Here is a 20,058-nt window from a genome sequence, read left to right as displayed (position 1 = left end):
AACTATGTGGACAGAAATAGTACTTTAGGGGTGTGTGTGTGTGTGTGTGTGTGTGCACGCACGTAGTGCTTTGACAGACACCACATTTACTATTTATACAATGCCTCAAAATCATGTAGTAAAGAAGAAAACAATCGAGATAAGTTGGTTAAAATATTATAAGAAAACAGCTAATATCCTAACAAATACACAGAACTTGTATATCCCCTTTCCTATTATAAATATCTCAAACATTAAACTAAGAAACAAAGCTGAGGAGAAAACAGACTTTGAATAAATAATATAAATGGAGAAAATAAATGTGCTAAATAGAATATAAATTTCTTTGGGCCAGATTAAATTTCCCTGTAATACTATTTTGGCATACTACATATTGAATAATGAATATATAGCAAGTAACTATTGACTTGGATAGGAAAACAGCTATAGCACCTAATTCTTGACTATTAAATGGCTTTCTAAACTGAGTTGAGAATGAATTATGAGTTAATTTGGCCACCAGTAACCAACATTTCTTCTGATATCCTGTACTGGATAGCATGAGGAAAAAAGATTTCTTTCAGAGATATGTGAACCTAAATATTTGAAAACTTACAAAGACCTTCTGCATAATAGTAGGTTTCTCAGTGTTTTTGAAATATGTTTTCCCACATTAAATCAATTGTGTGTGTGTGTATAACAATTGATTCAATGTTTGAAATATATATATGTATATACATATTGGTTTGAAGGAGGAAAGAAGCAGAATTATTAACAGTTAACAGTTAATTATTAACAGTTAACAGTTCATATAATCTCTGTCTTAGATGTTAAATAAAATATGTCTCTTGCAACTTATATTCAGAATTTTGGTAAAATACTGAATTTCTCTACATCTCTATTCTGTGGATGTTGTATGAATTAAATAAAACAAGAAATATAATTAGTCCAGCACTTGGCTCAGTACTTATCCTAGTAGTAGTAGTTGTATTGGTGTAGTCATTAAAAAAAATCAATTTTATTTTTATTATGCTTTAAATTTTGAATTTGACTTAATAGTTCTTAGTGCTCTGAAAATAAAGACATATTTTCCACCACATATTTTGTTGTTCAGGGACAGCAAATGGAGAAGACTTAGTTTTCATAACCTGCACTTTTCCAATGAGAACTTTCCAAATAAATTAACTGGAAATTAAATGTGAAGATATTAAAAATATATATATTTCAAAAAAAGAAATTTCCAAAACAAACAAACATAAACACAACAACAACAAAAACCCTTCATGAACAATCTTAAGGAAATATTTTTTGTTTTCACTAACATTTTAATTTTGTTATTTTTAAAGAAGCACTACCCTTAAAGATTTCAGAGTAGTTTAAACTAGAGGGTGCATTTCAAAATGTCTGATCATTTTCTCAATACTTAATTTATTCTACAGAAGACATCTGCCATTTAAAATTACAAGAAAATGGAACAGGTATAAAAATCTTCTGTGCTGTAAATGGAACCATTAAATGGTGCCTGCTTTGTCACATTTTGTTGGGACTGGTTAGAGATGTAACATCAGGTAATACATTTCAGAGTGATGTGACAAGGAAATTAGATACTGAATGCTTTGTAGTTCTCAATTTATAAAACTTTAAAATCTCATTTAAGGAATGACACATCCTAGAAAAGCAACCAATCAAAACTTCTTGTAAATTAAATAAAAATTTAATTTAATACATTTAAATTTAATACATTTAAAAATTTAATTAAAATAAGAAATTACATTTAATTATTTATAATAAATTCTTTCAAAGTTTTCAATATCAAATTCAATGAATGGGTGTGTGTGATTGTGGTATTTTAGTTTTTTGAGATAGATAAACACTTTTAATTCACTAATTCTAAGAACTGAATTTTATAGAACCCAAGATAAGAAATAACAGAACAGTCCCTAGGATAAGTTGAATTATAGTTGGATGGGTGGGGGTTTTGGCAGCTTACATCTCAGAAGCATCAGGGTATTCAGAGCTAGTAATGGTAGAAATACTTTCAAAACTGAGCTACAGTTATAATTGAAGTATAAAGAACTTAGATGGGCAAGTTCAAACATTCAGCTCTGTGTCCTGAAAAGAATAATGAAAACAAACAAATCAAAGAATTGAAATAAAAATTTTAAAGAAGAGAAAAACATCAGTTGAAAACTAAAGTAAGCATAAAATAAAAATATGAGAATGGACAGTAAATAAAATCCATATATGAAATAGTAAGATAGTAATTCTCTTTGCTTTTCAGCTTTAACTTTGAAGTTTAAATGCATATATAATTTTAAGTAATTGCTCTCTATTTGGAAATTTTGAATGTATACTTTATGAAATAATTCCTGAAAGTAATAAACTGAAATGTCAAATGATACTACTATTATGAAATTTTAAACATGCAAATATCCATTCAATATCTATTTACTGAGTACCTTTCTATGCAAGACATGTGTTAGATAAAATGAGAACTTAAAAATGTGTACTAAGTTTACTCCTGCCTTAGTGAAGTTAGCAACCTTGTGTAGGAACAGATGAGTGAGCAACCGATGTAAGATATTCACTCTGTACTTATCTGAATGTGCTTCTTACATTACTCACAGAGGTGACACGTTAATTCTACCCAAAGGGAGCAATAATGTCCTTCCTAAAGGGATGAGATTTGAACTGAGACTCACTAGCAAATATATGACTTTAGCTGGTGAGATTTTGAAAGCAGTCTGAGTTTAGGAAATGAAATATAAAAACCATAGTTGACAAATGTACAAGATATATTCAAGAGACAGATAAGTCCAGTTTATCAAGATGAGTGAATGGGGATAGCTTGGTTTCAGGAAAGAGGAGTTTCAGGAAAAGGGAGGATGGAAGAGTTATAAGTGGCACTGCATGGGACCAGCAAGCATGGGTCAGATAATGGAAAACGATGAATGGAGACTCATTCTTTGAGAAGTGGAAAGTCAATGCAGATTGTTGAGAATGGAAGTAACATTATCAGAGGGGCCAGACTGGAAAGAATTTAGTCAAGGTAGTTAGTATTCTAAGCGGAAAGGCAACAATACTCTGAACTATTACATGTTGGAAAGAAGGGATGAATGAAGATATTTTTTGAATTAGAAGTAATATTTATTCATTGCTTAAAAAATACTTAATGTCAACTACATGTCATACACTATTCTAGGACCTAATAATAGAAAGATTTCAAAATAGAGAAGTTTCCAACTCCCCACTCTTGGGAAGCTTATGTTCTAAATCAGACTGGTTAGGGCGGGCTTCTCTGGGAAGGTGATGTAGAAGAAGGAATGTGATGGTAAAGAAGCGGCAGGTCATGCAACAATAAAAGGAAAGAATGCTTCAGATAGAGCGTGTAGTTGGTGCCAAGGCCTACTGAGGAGGAAATGCAGAAATGTGGTGATTTCAAAGGATAGGAAGAAGGTCTCTATGCTTGGAGCTTGAGTGACAAGGGTTGGAATGGTAAGAGGAAGAGAAGTAGAGAGAGCTTTATAAGCCACCATAAAGAATTTTGATCATTTTTTTTTTCAATTGGGATTGGAAGACATTAGGTAGAAAAGTGACAGATTTAGCTAGTGGTTTTAAAATTTCACTCAAGCTGTCTTATCAAAAACTGGATCACACAAAGTCAAATGAATAGTAGATGATGTCTCCAGTGCTTTGACTCTGTCTGACCTGAATTGTGATTCCATTATGAAAAAAAGAAAAAGGAAGAAGAGACTTGGGAATTAAAATAATGACTTTGTTTTTTCTCTTACTTTTGAGTGTAAAGAGTGTAAAAGTGTAACATAACAGACACCCAGGGAGAAAAATGTCGCAGAGGACAAGGGCTGTACTGACACATACTACAGAGAAGTCAAGAGTGATGAACACAGAGAAGATGTAAATTGATTTATCTATTACAAGGTCATTGTAAATCATCCAAACAGCAGCTAGCTAAAGTGATGAGAATAGAAGCCAAATCATTAAGGTTGAAAAGGAGGTGAGAAGTGGAGCCATCAAGTGAATTCTATTATTTAAAAAAATTTATCAGTGAAATAAAGGAAAATAATCAGGCCTTTCAGTTATTTTGTAGCGCTACAAAAGAAGTCTTCTGAAATATGAAGCAAACATACAAAAGCTGATTTCTGGGTGTTTTTGATCAACTTTTTGCATTTTCAGTTTTGGGAGTAATGTGTCACTTGTTTCACATTTACACGTGTTTTAAATTTAGAAATAAATTGGTTGTACATAATGGTCTGACTTTGCTTGCTTAATATAATGAAAATGAGTGAAAAATATTTGAAATATGGAAAGTAATTTAATAGATATGAATTTGATTTATATGTTTTTAGTTTTTTCTTATGCAGAAGTTCATTTAAGAACACTATTATAATTTAGTAGGGGTATTAAGTAAATGCAAATGACACAAAATGAAACTTTAAATAATGTTTCCAAGATTTTGCCTCCTCCCATATCAAACAAAGACAATTAAACTCAGTTTGAAGGCAAACTTCTGGTTTAAAACAGTATGACTAGGTAGGTTTATTCCTAGGTATTTTATTCTTTTTGTTGCAATGGTAAATGGGAGTGTTTCCTTAATTTCTCTTTCAGATTTGTCATCATTAGTGTATAGGAATGCAAGAAATTCTTGTGCATTAATTTTGTATCCTGCTACTCTACCAAATTCAATGATTAGCTTTAGTAGTTTTCTGGTAGCATCTTTAGGATTCTCTATGTATAGTATCATGTCGTTTGCAAACAGTGACAGCTTTACTTCTTTTCTGCTTTGGATTCCTTTTATTTCTTTTTCTTCTCTGATTGCTGTGGCTAAAACTTCCAAAACTATGTTGAGTAATAGTAGTGAGAGTGGAGCCTTGTCTTGTCCCTGATCTTAGAGGAAATGGTTTCAGTTTTTCACCATTGAGAATGATGTTGGCTGTGGGTTTGTCATATATGGCCTTTATTATGTTGAGGTAAATTACCCCTATGCTTATCTGGAGGGTTTTTATCATAAATGGGTGTTGAATTTTGTTGAAAGCTTTTTCTACATCTATTGAGATGATCATATGGTTTTTCTGCTTCAGTTTGTTAATACGTTTTAACACATTGATTGATTTGCATATATTGAAGAATCCTTGCATTCCTGGGATAAACCCCACTTGATCATAGTGTATGATCCTTTTAATGTGCTGTTGGATTCTGTTTGCTAGTATTTTACTGAGGATTTTTGACCTGTATGCAGAAAACTATAAGATGCTGATGAAAGAAATTAAAGATGATCCAAACAGATGGAGAGATATACCATGTTCTTGGTTTGGAAGAATCAACATTGTAAAAATGACTATACTACCCAAAGCAATCTACAGATTCAATGCAATCCCTATCAAAATACCAATGGCATTTTTCACAGAACTAGAAGAAAATATTTTACAATTTTTATGGAAATACAAAAGACCCTGAATAGCCAAAGCAATCTTGAGAAAGAAAAACGGAGCTGGAGGAATCAGGCTACTGAATTTCAGACTATACTACAAAGCTACAGTAATCAAGACAGTATGGTTCCAGCACAAAATCAGAAATAGAGATCAATGCAACAGGATAGAAAGCCCAGAGATAAACCCTTGCACATATGGTCACCTTGTTTTTGATAAAGGAGAAAAGACTATACAATGGAGAAAAGACAGCCCCTTCAATAAGTGGTGCTGGTAGAACTGGACAGCTACATGTAAAAGAATGAAATTAGAACACTCCCTAACACCATACACAGAAATAAATGGAAAATGGATTAAAGACCTAAATGTAAGTCCAGACACTATAAAAGTCTTAGAGGAAAACATAGGCAGAACACTCTATGATATAACTCATAGCAAGATCCTTTTAGACCCACCTCCTAGAGAAATGGAAATAAAAACAAAAATAAACAAATGGGACCTAATGAAACTTAAAGGATTTTGCACAGCAAAGGAAAACATAAACAAGATGAAAAGACAACCCTCAGAATGGGAGAAAATATTTGCAAATGAAGCAACTGACAAAGGATTAATCTCCAAAATATACAAGCAGCTCATGCAGCTCAATATCAAAAAAACAAACAGCCCAATCCATAAATAGGCAGAAGACCTAAATAGACATTCGTCCAAAGAAGATATACAGATTGCCAACAAATACATGAAAGGATGCTCAACATCACTGATCGTTAGAGAAATGCAAATCAAAACTACAATGAGGTATCACCTCACACCAGTCAGAATGGCCATCATCAAAAAATCTACAAAGAATAAATTCTGGAGAGGGTGTGGAGGAAAGGGAACCCTCTTGCACTATTCGTGGGAATGTAAATTGATACAGCCACTATGGAGAACAGTATGGAGGTTCCTTAAAAAACTAAAAATAGAACTACCATATGACCCAGCAATCCCAGTACTGGGCATATACACTGAGAAAACCATAATTCAAAATGAGTCATGTACCACAATGTTCACTGCAGCTCTATTTACAATAGCCAGGACATGGAAGCAACCTAAATGTCCATCAACAGATGAATGGATAAAGAAGATGTGGCACATATACACAATGGAATATTACTCAGCTGTAAAAAGAAGTGAAATTGAGTTATTTGTAGTTAGGTGGATGGACCTAGAGTCTGTCATACAGAGTGAAGTAAGTCAGAAAGAGAAAAACAAATACCATATGCTAACACATATATATGGAATCAAAAAAAACAAAAAAAGTTTCTGAAGAACCTAGAGACAGGGCAGGAATAAAGATGCAGATATAGAGAATGGACTTGAGCACACGGGGAGAGGGAAGGGTAACCTGGGATGAAGTGAGACAGTGGCATGGACATATAGACACTACCAAATGTAAAATAGATAGCTCGTGGGAAGCAGCTGCATAGCACAGGGAGATCAGCTCAGTGTTTTGTGACCACTTAGGGGGGTGGGATAGGGAGAATGGGAGGGAGATGCAGGAGACATGGGGATATATGTATATGTATAGCTGATTCAGTTTGTTATAAAGCACAAAGTAACACACCATTGTAAAGCAATTATACTCCAATAAAGATGTTAAAAAATACCCAACAGTATGACTAAACATTTCTAAGAAACTTTTTAGAGCTCAAATGACAGAAATAATAGAATTATCTGTGAATCCGAAGCACCTTTTGGTGTATTGCCTCACTTGATCCCTATGACAACTTAGTAAGTATGCAAATTGAGGAAACTGAATCTTAATGAGATTGAATTGAATTTTACAGTTTAACAATAATAGAATTAACATTTTGGCCCTAGTTTTTTTATACTTAAATAGGAGCTTTTGCCAAAAAGCAACGTCCAGAATATTCTAAGAAAGCCTATAATGGACCCAAGAAATCTTACCATTTATTATTTTTTCCTGTAATGGTTTCTGGAAAGTTCAGAAATCAATTTTACAATTATTCAGGGTCATATATTGTTTTACTACATTATTGTTATTTTGCATTGCTTTACCATTATGTATGGAAACATTTTGGGTTGTCATTATTTGATAAGAAAGCGTGTATTGTATTTGAAACTAGATACGATGATTACAAAGGATGAATAAATGAATGAATGAAAGTACTAATTTATTCCGTGACTTTTTTTGTATGTATTTGAAGAGATCTTCATTCAACTTAAATTTCCATTTCAATAGCATATTCCAATACTATTTATTTAGTAAATATTCACCAAGTACCTATTAAAACATATTAATTAAAAGAACAATATGATACACAGTATGAGCAGAGGGTTCTTTGTAAGTGAGAGAGAACCATCTGGTTATTCATCAAGAGATTCCACAAGATGGTCTTTAAATCTGGTGAGTAAGTATCTAAGTTTTAGAATTAAAATCATGAGTTTTCTGCCTAATGATAGTAGCTCCTTCTGTTAAGAATGAATATATGTAATAGACAAGTTCAAAGATACTCTTATACAAACCAGAACTACAATGTATTAATTGAAAGTGAAAATATATCTGCTGAAAGAAATGCCTTTGTATTATCTGCTGAATGTTTCTTTCTTGTCATAAAACAACATGGGAAAGCCAAATTATTATCATAAATCTGTTTAGTGATAAGACCCTCAAAGAATTAAAAAATATATATATTTATGATTGCTTGCATCACATTTTCAAAATGAGGAACTAAAATGTTTTATTTATTTATTTATTTGTACAATCTTGTTACTAGTACAAAGTCCTTGTAATTTATTTTTATAAGGCAGATTTGTAAACCACTTGAATAAGCCAGTCACATTCTTTAGGCCTAAGAAATCTTTTCCCTGGACTAGATTTGGAAGTCCCTTCCTCAATGAATGTCCTTCTCATATGTTCCAGCAGGAACAACACCCTCAGTGTATTGACAGATTTTTAATTAATGTTACTATTTTATTCACTCTTTCTCATATGTGTCAGTGTCCTATGTGTCATTCTATTTGTTTAAGGTGATTTTACATACTTCTGATATAATCAATTATAGAATGACTTTATAATATTGGTCAAAAAGCAACTTTATTTTCTCATTTTCTAGTTCTTAGAGACATGTCTGTTTCCACTTATGAAAACAAATGTATATTTAAATGTAATATAGCAACATGCATATTTTTTCAAGTCCTATGCCTTTTTTTTTTTTTTTTACAGAACTAATAATGATAGTTATCCATAGGCAAAATAAAAAAGAAGGCAAACCCCACATCCGGGAACACTGAATCTAATTCCACAGTTATTTAGAAGTCATTTATCCATTTTTATTAATGATTCTGGTATAGTTTTATTATGTAATCTTCCCTGATGCATTTTCTTCTTTAATTTGACATTAGTTATTAGTTTTCTTTTAAGTAAATTTTAATTTTCAAAGCGAAAAAAATTATTTCTAATCTGATTAGGCAAATGATAATGTACCTGCAGTATATTGTAAATAGTCAGTATTAAAGAATATTGTTTGAATTGTATTGATGTGTCTGTTTTACCAATAAAGTGCTATAAATTTAGCTTTATTCAAAATAAAGGCATAAGTGAATCAGTAAACTGATTACTATTCAACATTTCAGCAGGCTTTCTCAATCTTTCCATACCTCTTATCTCAGTGAATAACTGGACATATGGCTTTGTAGGGTTCTCTGGAGACTGAAGAAGGGAGTGATTTTTTTTTTTTAAGAAATTGATTCTAGTATGTATGGTGAGCTTCTATGTCTATGTGTATCTGTGAGTGCTTGAATATGCTGCACAATATGAGGCTGGGGATTTTTGCCAAGGGAGAGCATGTGGCCATCCATCACAGGGGGTAGGCAGTCATTTACAGAATGCTTCTTCTCCTTTACAGAATTAAGTTGCCAAATGTGGAAAGTTACTGAATAAAGGTAATGAGGTCATTCATATGATAACTGTATGACTACAACTATGTGCAAAGAATGTATAGACATATATACATACACACACACACAAACATGAAAAATTTATTCTCGAGAAATAGTTTGTATGTAAATATATATAAGGTAAAGTTTATATGCATAAAAATGTTTTAGGGTAAAGTTCTTCAGAAAAGTAAAATTCAAATTCAATACATGTAACTATGATTTCAAGCAGCAATTGAGAATTTCTGACTGTCTAAAAGGTTATTTACATGAATATTTAAATCAGTGGTGGTGGATGTTAAGTCATTATCGTATTTAGTTTATTACTTACCTTTAAGTGGCATTGCAACAGTTTTAAAAGTCAGTCTATAGAATTCCTTTACAATTATTGAGACAAGATGAACAATTTCATATTTCATCTTAAGAATGTGAGTATATATGTCGCTTTTAAAATTCTTTTAGGGAGTAATTGAGTGAGGAAATCAGAAAATACTGTTGAAATACACAAGTTGAGAAGGAATAAAATAGGTAATATCATGAAAAGGAAAGAGTGGACTGATGCATTTCTTATTTAAAGAGAGGATTCTGTAAGACGCAATAATTGTTTGCCTGAAGTAGGTTGATGTGGAGCAAAGGAAGGTGTTAAATATAAAGGTAGGTTTAGAGTCTGAGTAACGAGAATATTGGAAGATTTGAAGTGTCTTGTCAGAAGACAGTTTTAAGCTTTTTCTTGATTTCCATTTGGCAGAATCCATCTAAAAATTTGGGACATGAGTCAGTCAGGTCTTTCAAACTATTTAACCATTCATCTAGTCAGGTTTTTTTCAGTACCAAGATATCTCATTACTTAAATATAGTTATTGCAATTGAGGAAAATAAAACACTTTACCTTGATCAACTGAAATGTATAATCTGAATTATCTAAACTTTTAATCCATAAGAGTCTACTACCTCAATATTCTTCTTAATGTATTTTAACTGTTTTATTTGGTTTAATTGAAAATTTGGTAAGATCATAAAAGCTCATCACCATGGCTCCTTATAGCTCTTCAGTTTTTAAATTCAAATTGTCCATTTTAGTATTATGCATGTGGTTATTAATACAGTTCTAACTAATACTATACACACATACATACACAGATACACACACCTCTTCAAATTCAGCTTCAGCACATAACTTTATGTGCTTAATTCTTCTAAATAGTACATCAAGTGCTAAAGGAAAAAATATGAATAAAACATGATTCTGCACTCAAGCTGTTCACTGACTAGTTGGAAGGGTAGATCTAGAACGTAATTCAATAATGGAGTGATATGAAAAAAACTATTGAGTAAGTTTCAATGTACAGAGGCAGAGTGATCCTAGGGTGCCAGAAATATGTGAAGGAGGCTTCAAAAATGAGGTGAATTCATAGGGAAGTTTTGAGGACTGAATAATACATTTGCAAAGGAATCCAAAGGAGGAGGGGTATTTTGAGTGGAAGAAATTTCCTTAAAGATCTTGATATGTTTACACTACTGCTCAAAATGAAAGAAGTAACCCTGGAGAATAAAAAGTGGGTATAGGTAAATGTGATTAGGACGAGAGGCTGAGGAAACAATATAGGATGGCAGTGATGAAGCCTGAAGAGCCAAAAAAATGGACCTCATCTCAATACTTTGGCTTAGTGTCAAGGTCTCTGCAGTCTTGCCACTACTCCTCCTTGACCCACCTCCAGATTGACTCAGGCCTGCAGTGGAAGGGAGTTTGCATGTGTGCATCTCTTATTACATGCCAGCCATATTGTCTCATTTAATCCTTCTAGCAAGCCTCTTGCATTAGGAAGGAAAGATAAGCAGGAGCCAACAGATCCTGAAGGCATCTGTACACAGCATTGAGAATTTAAGATTTTATCCTATTTGTGATGGGAATTCAGCATTTATAATAATAAATGAAAGAATAGACTTGCGTTTCTGAAATAACAAATAGCGGTATGGAGAATGCATTGGCAGGGTACTGAGGGCAAAAATGAAAGGATATAGTTCAGATATTCATACTCATATAATTTCAGTACCTTTAGTTGTTAACAGATAGTAGTTTGCTCAATTTTATTACCATGAGAACAATAGGATACATATCAGAAGAAAATCTACTGTATTATTTACTCCTGGTAAGCCAGGTGTTAATGTCACACATTTAAGTGTGGATTTTATAAACTAGAAAAAAAGCACCAATTGATTGAGAAAGCAGAAGAGTTTGAAGTGAAAGGTTTTCTGAAAATGTTCAAACTCACTTGGGAATTCTACTTATTGTTCTTTTAAAAGCTATTACTCTACTGTACCCTGCATTATGCTCAAGGAAACCACCAATAAACAGCAATAATAATGACGTGGTAAATTGCCCCTAATGGATTCCTATACATTTCAGTAATGACTTGTATAACAAGATTAAACTACATAGGAAAGAATAATCAGAAAACATGTACACATATTATATCCTTTATTATTTTATATTGTTAGATGTTCATGCATTGTGAGTGTAATAAAAACTTACTCAAGACAATGCTGTTAAAAAGAAACCTATAATTACAGCAATGAGAATAAGCTCTGAAAACAGAATCAATAGGTGAATTTCAAAGTATTTGTAAAGAAAATAAAATCATTTGGGAAATTTTGAACACTTGTGATTCTGTGCTATACACCTAAATTATGACCTACATAACTCTGGCATAATTTCACCATGGCTTGACTTTTTCCACATCTGGATTTAGTTGGTGGCTTTAGTAACATGGATTTTCTTCAGCAAAGTCTACATTTGGTTTCAAGATTTTGTCTTAAGAGCATTGGAGAAGATCTGAAGGGCTGGGGAATAATTCCTTGAAATGTAGCTTTTGGCAGGAAAGATTACCATAGATAACAATTTTGTATTTCCATACAGGAAAACTGTCAATATATAAATATCCAAACATTCAGAAAGCCAAGAATATAAAAGTCATGATGCTTATTTGATCTGCTAATTTGCTTTTTAAAGGAGAGTGATGTGAAGGACCATTAAAATTTAACACTATAATTAGTCTACAAATGTAGTAGAGTTTGGATTCATGGAGCTTATCTTAAAGTCAGGGAGATGAAGTGAATAAGTTAATGTGTAAAATATTGAGAAACATTCTTATAGCATTCCCAACGGTATATATTGAAAACAAAGGTATACTGAATAATTAATATGAACCAGTTAACTTCAAAGTGTATATACCATTTATACTTTGAAACAGATCCCATACTGCATTATCACTACCATTTTACAAGTGGGAAGGGTGAGGTATAGTGAATGTTATTGTTCTGCTCAGAAAGTGGCATTCAAAATATTTTGATGTTTAAAAATATATGCTCTCTTTGTCCCCTTTTCTAGAATTCATTTTCCATGTGGATAGGAATTATCAAAGCAAAAACTGCACTGGACAGAGTTATAGAGGTAAGAAAGATTTTATTCAAGGCTATTCTAACAAGGGAGAGAGACCAGAAAACAGTTCAAATACAAGTCTACTGGAAAAAGAATGTAAGAGTTTTTAAGAGGGGGGCTGGGGGATGATCATGGGCCATCTGTGTTTCCTAATAGAAGGACACTGAAAGTGTGTATAAATTTTAACTTAGTAATTAAATTTGTAATACTTTATTATTGGAAAACAATCCAAGAAGCATACAAATATATTTTTACATATTAATATTTAATGTAGCATTATTTATGATAGTGCACATCTGGAAACAATCCAGATGAGCAGCAAAAGGAAATTGGTAAACAAAGTGTTCTCTCCAAATGAGGGCACACTATATAACCATTTCACAGTGTTTGAGGGGCGTATTTATTAATGTAGAATAATATTTATTGTCTTAATCAAATAAAAAACTAAGCAGATTATATACATATTTATATTGAGTATCCATTTTTGAAAAGAATATTGCATTTAGTAGAAAATTTAGACTCATGAGGTAAAGATATAGCAGTTTTTATTTATGAATTATGAAATTAGGGTGATATTTTTCATAATCTTTGTTTTTTCTAATTTTCCAAAAAATAATATACCTTTTTATTGTGTGTGATTAAAGAAATGTGGAAAACAGAGAGAGAGAGAATAAAAGGGAGAGAAAGAGAGAATGTGAGGGGCATTTGAAAATAAAAACACTTGAAACTTTAGCAAAATGAGGTTAAAATGATCATATAATTCATAGAAAATTAGTATTCTATTAGTAATGGATTGTTTATTTAGGTTTCTTTTACTTACGACAAATAGAAAAAGCTCTCGCTTATGTAAATACTAACAACACAACTATAATATGTATATATGATATATAATTATATACTAATTGTAAATGTAATTATATATATTAATACTTACTAGATGAAGACATGCTTGCCACTAGGTAAGTGAAATGTGTTTGCAAATAGCTGGCTTTAGTCATGACTGAAATAAGGTAATCAGGCCCATCACTTTGTTGTGTTTGCTTTTGTGCTGTCTGTATTTTCTGGTAGGACGCAACTTTGGTGTACACTAAGTTATATGTTTTTCTGTTTGTTAACAAATTAATATCCAAGTAGCTGGAGGTGTGTCCTATCACAATGTATATATTCAAGGCGATCAAACATCTTGGCTAGGAGACATGATTTTCTAATTGGGCAAGTTCAGGTTGAAGTCTTCAGCACTTCAATTACATGGAGTGAGTAGAGGAAAGATGGTCCTCCAGATGAAAATCAGGGTGCTATTTAATATATGTGAAAGAATTCTGCATATGAAAAGAATCAGGTGGCCACTAAGAATATGAATTATACAGGTGTCAGTGAGAGATTGTAACTAGGCTAGCTAGGTAGAAAACTACTGTAATGATTATTATAATTACTATACTAATCAATGTATAAGTGATATGGATTAATGCAGAAACATTAATGTAATTATATATTACAATATAATGTAAAATATATTAACTATGTAGAAAGGTATTAATTGAAAGAAAGTGTGACAATAGTATAGTAATTCTATAATTAAAACACAAATTAAATGACGTTTTTACACTACCTCACAAGATTTATGTGTAGTTTTATATAAGTTTTGTGAAAAATACTTTATCCAACTAAAATTTAACCATATCTCCTTGGAAAAGACAGTTACAGAAAATAATGAATAAGCACAAATGTACAGAACTAAAGGCGAAAAATTTTTCAAGAACGGAAGTTTATGGTTTGAAATTTTCCAAGTCAAAAGCCATTTCTAAAATCCATTTGGCACATCATATACTTACAGCACCCTGTCTAATAATCTGTTAATAGAGGTAGAGATGCAGGAAAGTGCTGCTTTAGAGAATCCAAGCTCAGAGTGAGACTGCTTGAACTTGAATTTGAGCTTTATCATTTACCATTGGTGACTTAACCTCTTCGTGCCTCAGTTTCTTTATCTGAAAGCAGGACTTACTTCAGCACTTAATTCAGGGATTAAATGGGTGTATATATATACACTCACACAAACACACACACGTATACACATATGTACAAGTTAACACAACAGTGTCTGACATATAGAGAGCATTTCAAAAATATTGAACATTGTTAATAAAAAATCAGTATTAGATATTAGCATTTCGAAACACAATTATTTTCTAACAAAATTGAATCCTTTATATAAAAAACGATTATACATGGCTATGTGTATTCCAAGTTAAAGTTGTTTGCTTGCTTGTCTACAGGGAATTTATAAACATTAAAATTGTCTTCACTGTGAAAAATTTTCATAAAATTTTCTTCAAAAATAATTAGACCACTGTTGTGCACTATAATTGAGCTGCAATCACAACAAAACTCCAATGGTCATAGAACAATTGAAAACAGTTTCCTATAATCACCATTATTTACAATAGAAGATGTTTTCTATTTTCATTAGGATATCTATTTTTTGCCTCTATACTTGTCTACCTCATAATATTTTAGAAGTTTTGTTTCATTATTCAAAAATTACATCCTCTTGCCTTGCAAAACCAAGAATTTGCCTACCTCTAAAAGGAGAAATGGAACTATTCCAAAATCTTTAAATATGAAGGAAAGATACATACACATAGACACATCGAATATATTCTTACAAAAATTTTGGGAAACCACGAGAATGGGTGACGAGTTTGGTGGGAGGGAAGGGAGAGAATAAAATTTCAAATAGAAAGCTAAAAAGAAATCTGAGAAAAACAACCTAAAATGTATTTGTCAGTTTCTTTTGTTGATGTGCCTTTTTATTTTTTTATTACTATTTTTAAAAATTCTGTATTTATTTCTGTATTTATTTATTTTTGGCTGCTTTGGGTCTTCATTGCTGCACACGGGCTTTCTCTAGTTGCCGTGAATGGGGGCTACTCTTCGTTGTGGCACTCGGACTTCTCATTGCGGTGGCTTCTCTTGTTGCAGAGCATGGGCTCTAGGCTTGTGGGCTTCGGTAGTTGTGGCTTGAGGCCTCTAGAGCGCAGGCTCAGTAGTTGTGGCGCATGGGCTTAGTTGCTCCGTGGCATGTGGGATCTTCCTGGACCAGGGCTGGAACCCGTGTCCCCTGCATTGGCAGGCAGATTCTTAACCACTGTGCCACCAGGGAAGCCTGATGTGTCTTTTTTAAAGCATTCCTTGGAACAAAGTGTCTTTAACAGAGAAGGTAATTAAAAAATAAGGCTTAACCAAATATGTGATTTTACAAGTTTGAAGCTTGTCATCTACTATCGTATATAAGGATGACTACCCTGGAAATTAGTTCCGATTAATCAGTAGGGGGATACTGTGTAGTTGGACTAGAATATTTGCATATTTTATTTTTCACGATGGTGTGCTAGAAGTAACTTGTATTTTACTTTGAGAGTGATTTTTTCCCAACTCTTTGTTCAGTAACAACACGTTGGTAGCTTGAAATTGTCCATGCTAGGAGTATTAACACCATGGAAATCAGCAAATACTAGAAAACAGGGCTTTCTTTATCCATATTTTTCTCTAGAGAGCCTGATGTTCAACATTTACCAGCATCCTGCTCATATCTCCTCTAGTCAAGAAATGACCTCATTCTTTGAGAAAAACTCATGACACCAAGTCTTTTCTCTCAAAACTGTGGGTAATTTGAAGTCTAGAGAAACTAATCCCACTACTGGATATGTGACTAATGTACCATATATATGTGAGTACCATCAAGTTCCCCCAAAACAAAACAAACTAATATGAATCAAAAAGACAAAAACTATAAGCACTAGAGTTCTGTGTTTTTACACTCACTAAGGAGAGCTAACTAGATTTTCCCAGCCAATTTCAGAGACAGTAAGAACACTATTTCTCAGAGAAGCAAAATATGCTGAAAATAAGAACAGTTTGAAGTGGTAGCTTAAGAAAGAACAGAGACAGCGTCAAACTACATCCAGGACCTGTTTAAAGAGTGTTACACTTCACGTGGGTCTTCACTTTGCCTAAATCTGACATTAGTCCTGAAAATGTCACTGTGAGTATTTATTCCCTACACATAAAATACTGAGACTCAATATCTCAGGTTAAAGCAGTGTGGCACACAGAGAAAAGTGCGCTGTTTTAAACAGTGTTAGGATGAGACTCCGAAAGACTCTGAGTGAAGATGTCTTTCAGTCATGTCATAAGTAAAATATCAGAAAGATAAGGAGTTTCTTTTTTAAGTGAAAAATATCACTTATAACAGCAAAATTGACAAGTAGCCTATCTAATTCCTTTTGCAGACCGAGTCACTTGATGTTTGGCATCTGGTGTCAACAGTTAATAGGTGACTCCATAGAAATGTGGAAAACGATAGAAGGACATCATCTGGAATATTTGATCATTAATCTGTTTCTAAATGATTGCCTCAGCCAGAAACTTAACACTAGTGGGGACTTGTCATGACTGTGACACTGCCATGCTCAGTCTTGTCCTTCTGAAGGGAAATAGAGCTGTACTTCTACTCTGCTTTCCTCACTGCCTTTCCGTAATATTTCAGCTGTGATTTTTGAAAAGAGAGTAATTGTGTGAGGGAATTCTCAAGGGCAGGTCAGTACTGTAGAGAGGAACTATAGCATACAGAAGGCTGTGCCACAGTAATTATTTTAATAGAGAATATTTACTGCAAAAATGTTGTATAATTATTGAAAAAAATAAACCAAAATGGATAACAAAGGTAACACTGAGATAGTCAACTTAGACCTTGGAGAAGTATCCACTGCTCAACTTGTGCTGAATCTTCAGGGTTATCTGAAGAAGCAAAAACAAGCTAGTTTTGCAGGTTGGAATAAGTCACAGCTGCCAGGATGAAGGGTTGCTGTGATGACATTGTCCGGAAGGAGAAGCAAACAGGTGGCAGCAATCTCTTCTTCACCCCCAGACTTCCAGATCCCCTCTACCATCCCATCTGGCAGAGCCTAAGAGCCAACTAGCAAAGTAGAATGTGATTCACAGAGTCCCAGCCCTCACATCAGAAGGCAGGGGAATGAAGAATGGGTTTGAAGCTGAGCTAAAGCTGGAACTTTGTCCTGATCAGCAGAAATACCTACTTTATCTATAAACTCATGAACAGAAATATATGGTTGATATATTGTTAATAAATTTTATAGTGGTTTGTTGTACAGCAACAGATAACTAATGCACTACTGTTCTGGTTAAAATGCTATCTTCAAACCTGGGAGAACTCAGAGATTCTTTTTATCCATGATTTCCTATTGAACAAACAACTTGAGAATAAACTTTATTTCTACCATGTGATAAATTGAGAAGGTACAGAAAGTTTTGACTCCACATAAAAATAGAACTAGGGTTAAAAATAACTATGGAGCTTATTTTTTTTAATTAAAAAAAAAAAAACTTTTGGCTGTGCCACGTGGCATGCGGGATCTTAGTTCCCCAACCAGGGATTGAACCCGTGCCCCCTGCATTGGAAGTGAGGAGTCCTAACCACTGGATCACCAGGGAATTCCCTGGAAATTATTATTAGAGAGCAGAATGTAAATATTTTAAACCATAAAATGTAAGAAATGTAGAATATATATAGATATAATATAGATAAATATAGATATGTATATATCTCCAAAGAGCGGAGGTGAAACATGATTATGATAGATGTCTATTGAATTTGGGCTCATTACTTCTGGCAAAACTGTACTCAGTATATTTGTAGCCGCACCTCCCTCTTTTTCATGCCATGGGATGGTTAATCCTGCTCTCAACGTCAGGAGTAACCACTGATAGTTTGTATATATCAGCATATCCCTTCCCCCTCGTTGCACTTAGTGGCTCAGATGTAAACGCACCATTCATTTTATAGCTGGGGTTTCTTTACCTTGATACTCTTGACATTTTAAGCCAGAAATTCTTTGTTGTGTAGGGCTGTTCTGTACACTGTAGGGAGGTCGAGCAGTATCCCTGGCCTCTGTTTACTAGACTCCAGTAGTATCTATTACCCTATCCCAGTTGTGACAAGCAGAAAGGTGTCCAAATATTGCCAGATATCCTCATGGGTGCAAAATTGTTCCTGGTTGAAGACAAAAAGAAATGCAAATATAAATATATATATATATATATATTTATATTGTTTAGGATTTAACAAGTAATGCTTATCTTTAAGCAAACAAAAGACAAAACCAGAATACCACCATGCTGTCCAATATTATATTCCACCACAGACCATGTATGTTTCTCAAAAATAAGTAAAATGGAAAATACCTGATACATTTGAACATGACAGTTCATGCCAATAGAAAATTGAGCACTGATCAAAAAAAAACAGCTGTCTAGATTTTGTTAAGTGAATAATGAATGCCTCTGACGTTACAATGAAGTATGCTTTAGAGGGCATTTTATAATGATAAAACGCTTAAGTTTAAGGGTCTGTAGATGAATTTTGATAAGCAAGCTGTTGCTTTACAATAAAATTAAGCTGTTTTCTTCAAGTGAGAAAATTGCTCTAAAAAGAAAGCTGTTTGCTTGGATGAGAAAATTGGTTGCCCAGTTAAACTTGTTTATATTAATATTCTGAAGCAAGCAGTGCAAAGATGGGTTAGTTTGAAGTTTTACATTTCCTAGAACAAACAGATAAGTTATATTTGCTTCAGTGGTTTCAGTTGTCATGTTAAGTGGAGGAGCAAGGGTCTGATACCTACCTCCTCTCACAGTTTTGAAGTATAGTTTTCCTATACATGTACCAAGTTGCTTCTTATCAATTTAATTTTCTGATATCTTTTAGAAGGTAATAGGTTTATTTTTAACTGAGTCTAGTTTATTATAATTTTTATTTATGGGATTTATTTTTACAGGTATGCTTGGAAAATTCCTACTGAACCTGAGACCCTGTTATTTGCATTTTACTCTATTACATATGTAGTTGGCATTATCGCCCTGCTTTTTCCTGGCATCTTTTCTTCCGCTCCTAAGATTAATGTGGTTAGAGTGGAAGCAGACATACTTAAAATTGACCAAAGACAACTTAGAGTCTCTTCATTTGGAATTTGTTTCTGGAAAAGAAATTAGTTCTTGGTGATTCATATAAAAATCTAAATACTTCCAGTAGCTATATTTGTGTGTGTTTGTGTGTGCACATGTGTGTTTGCATTATGGGTCATAATATCAGAGGAAGAGTTGAGCTACAAAAAATAGAAGAATAAAGCAGATATTTAGAAAGAAACAAAGATGAGATAAAGAAGAAAAGTATTCCTGGTG

This window comes from Mesoplodon bidens, assembly GCF_964165515.1.
Source record: "Mesoplodon bidens genome assembly, chromosome: 11".
Classification (NCBI taxonomy): domain Eukaryota; kingdom Metazoa; phylum Chordata; class Mammalia; order Artiodactyla; family Ziphiidae; genus Mesoplodon; species Mesoplodon bidens.
This window is presented reverse-complemented; position numbering follows the sequence as displayed.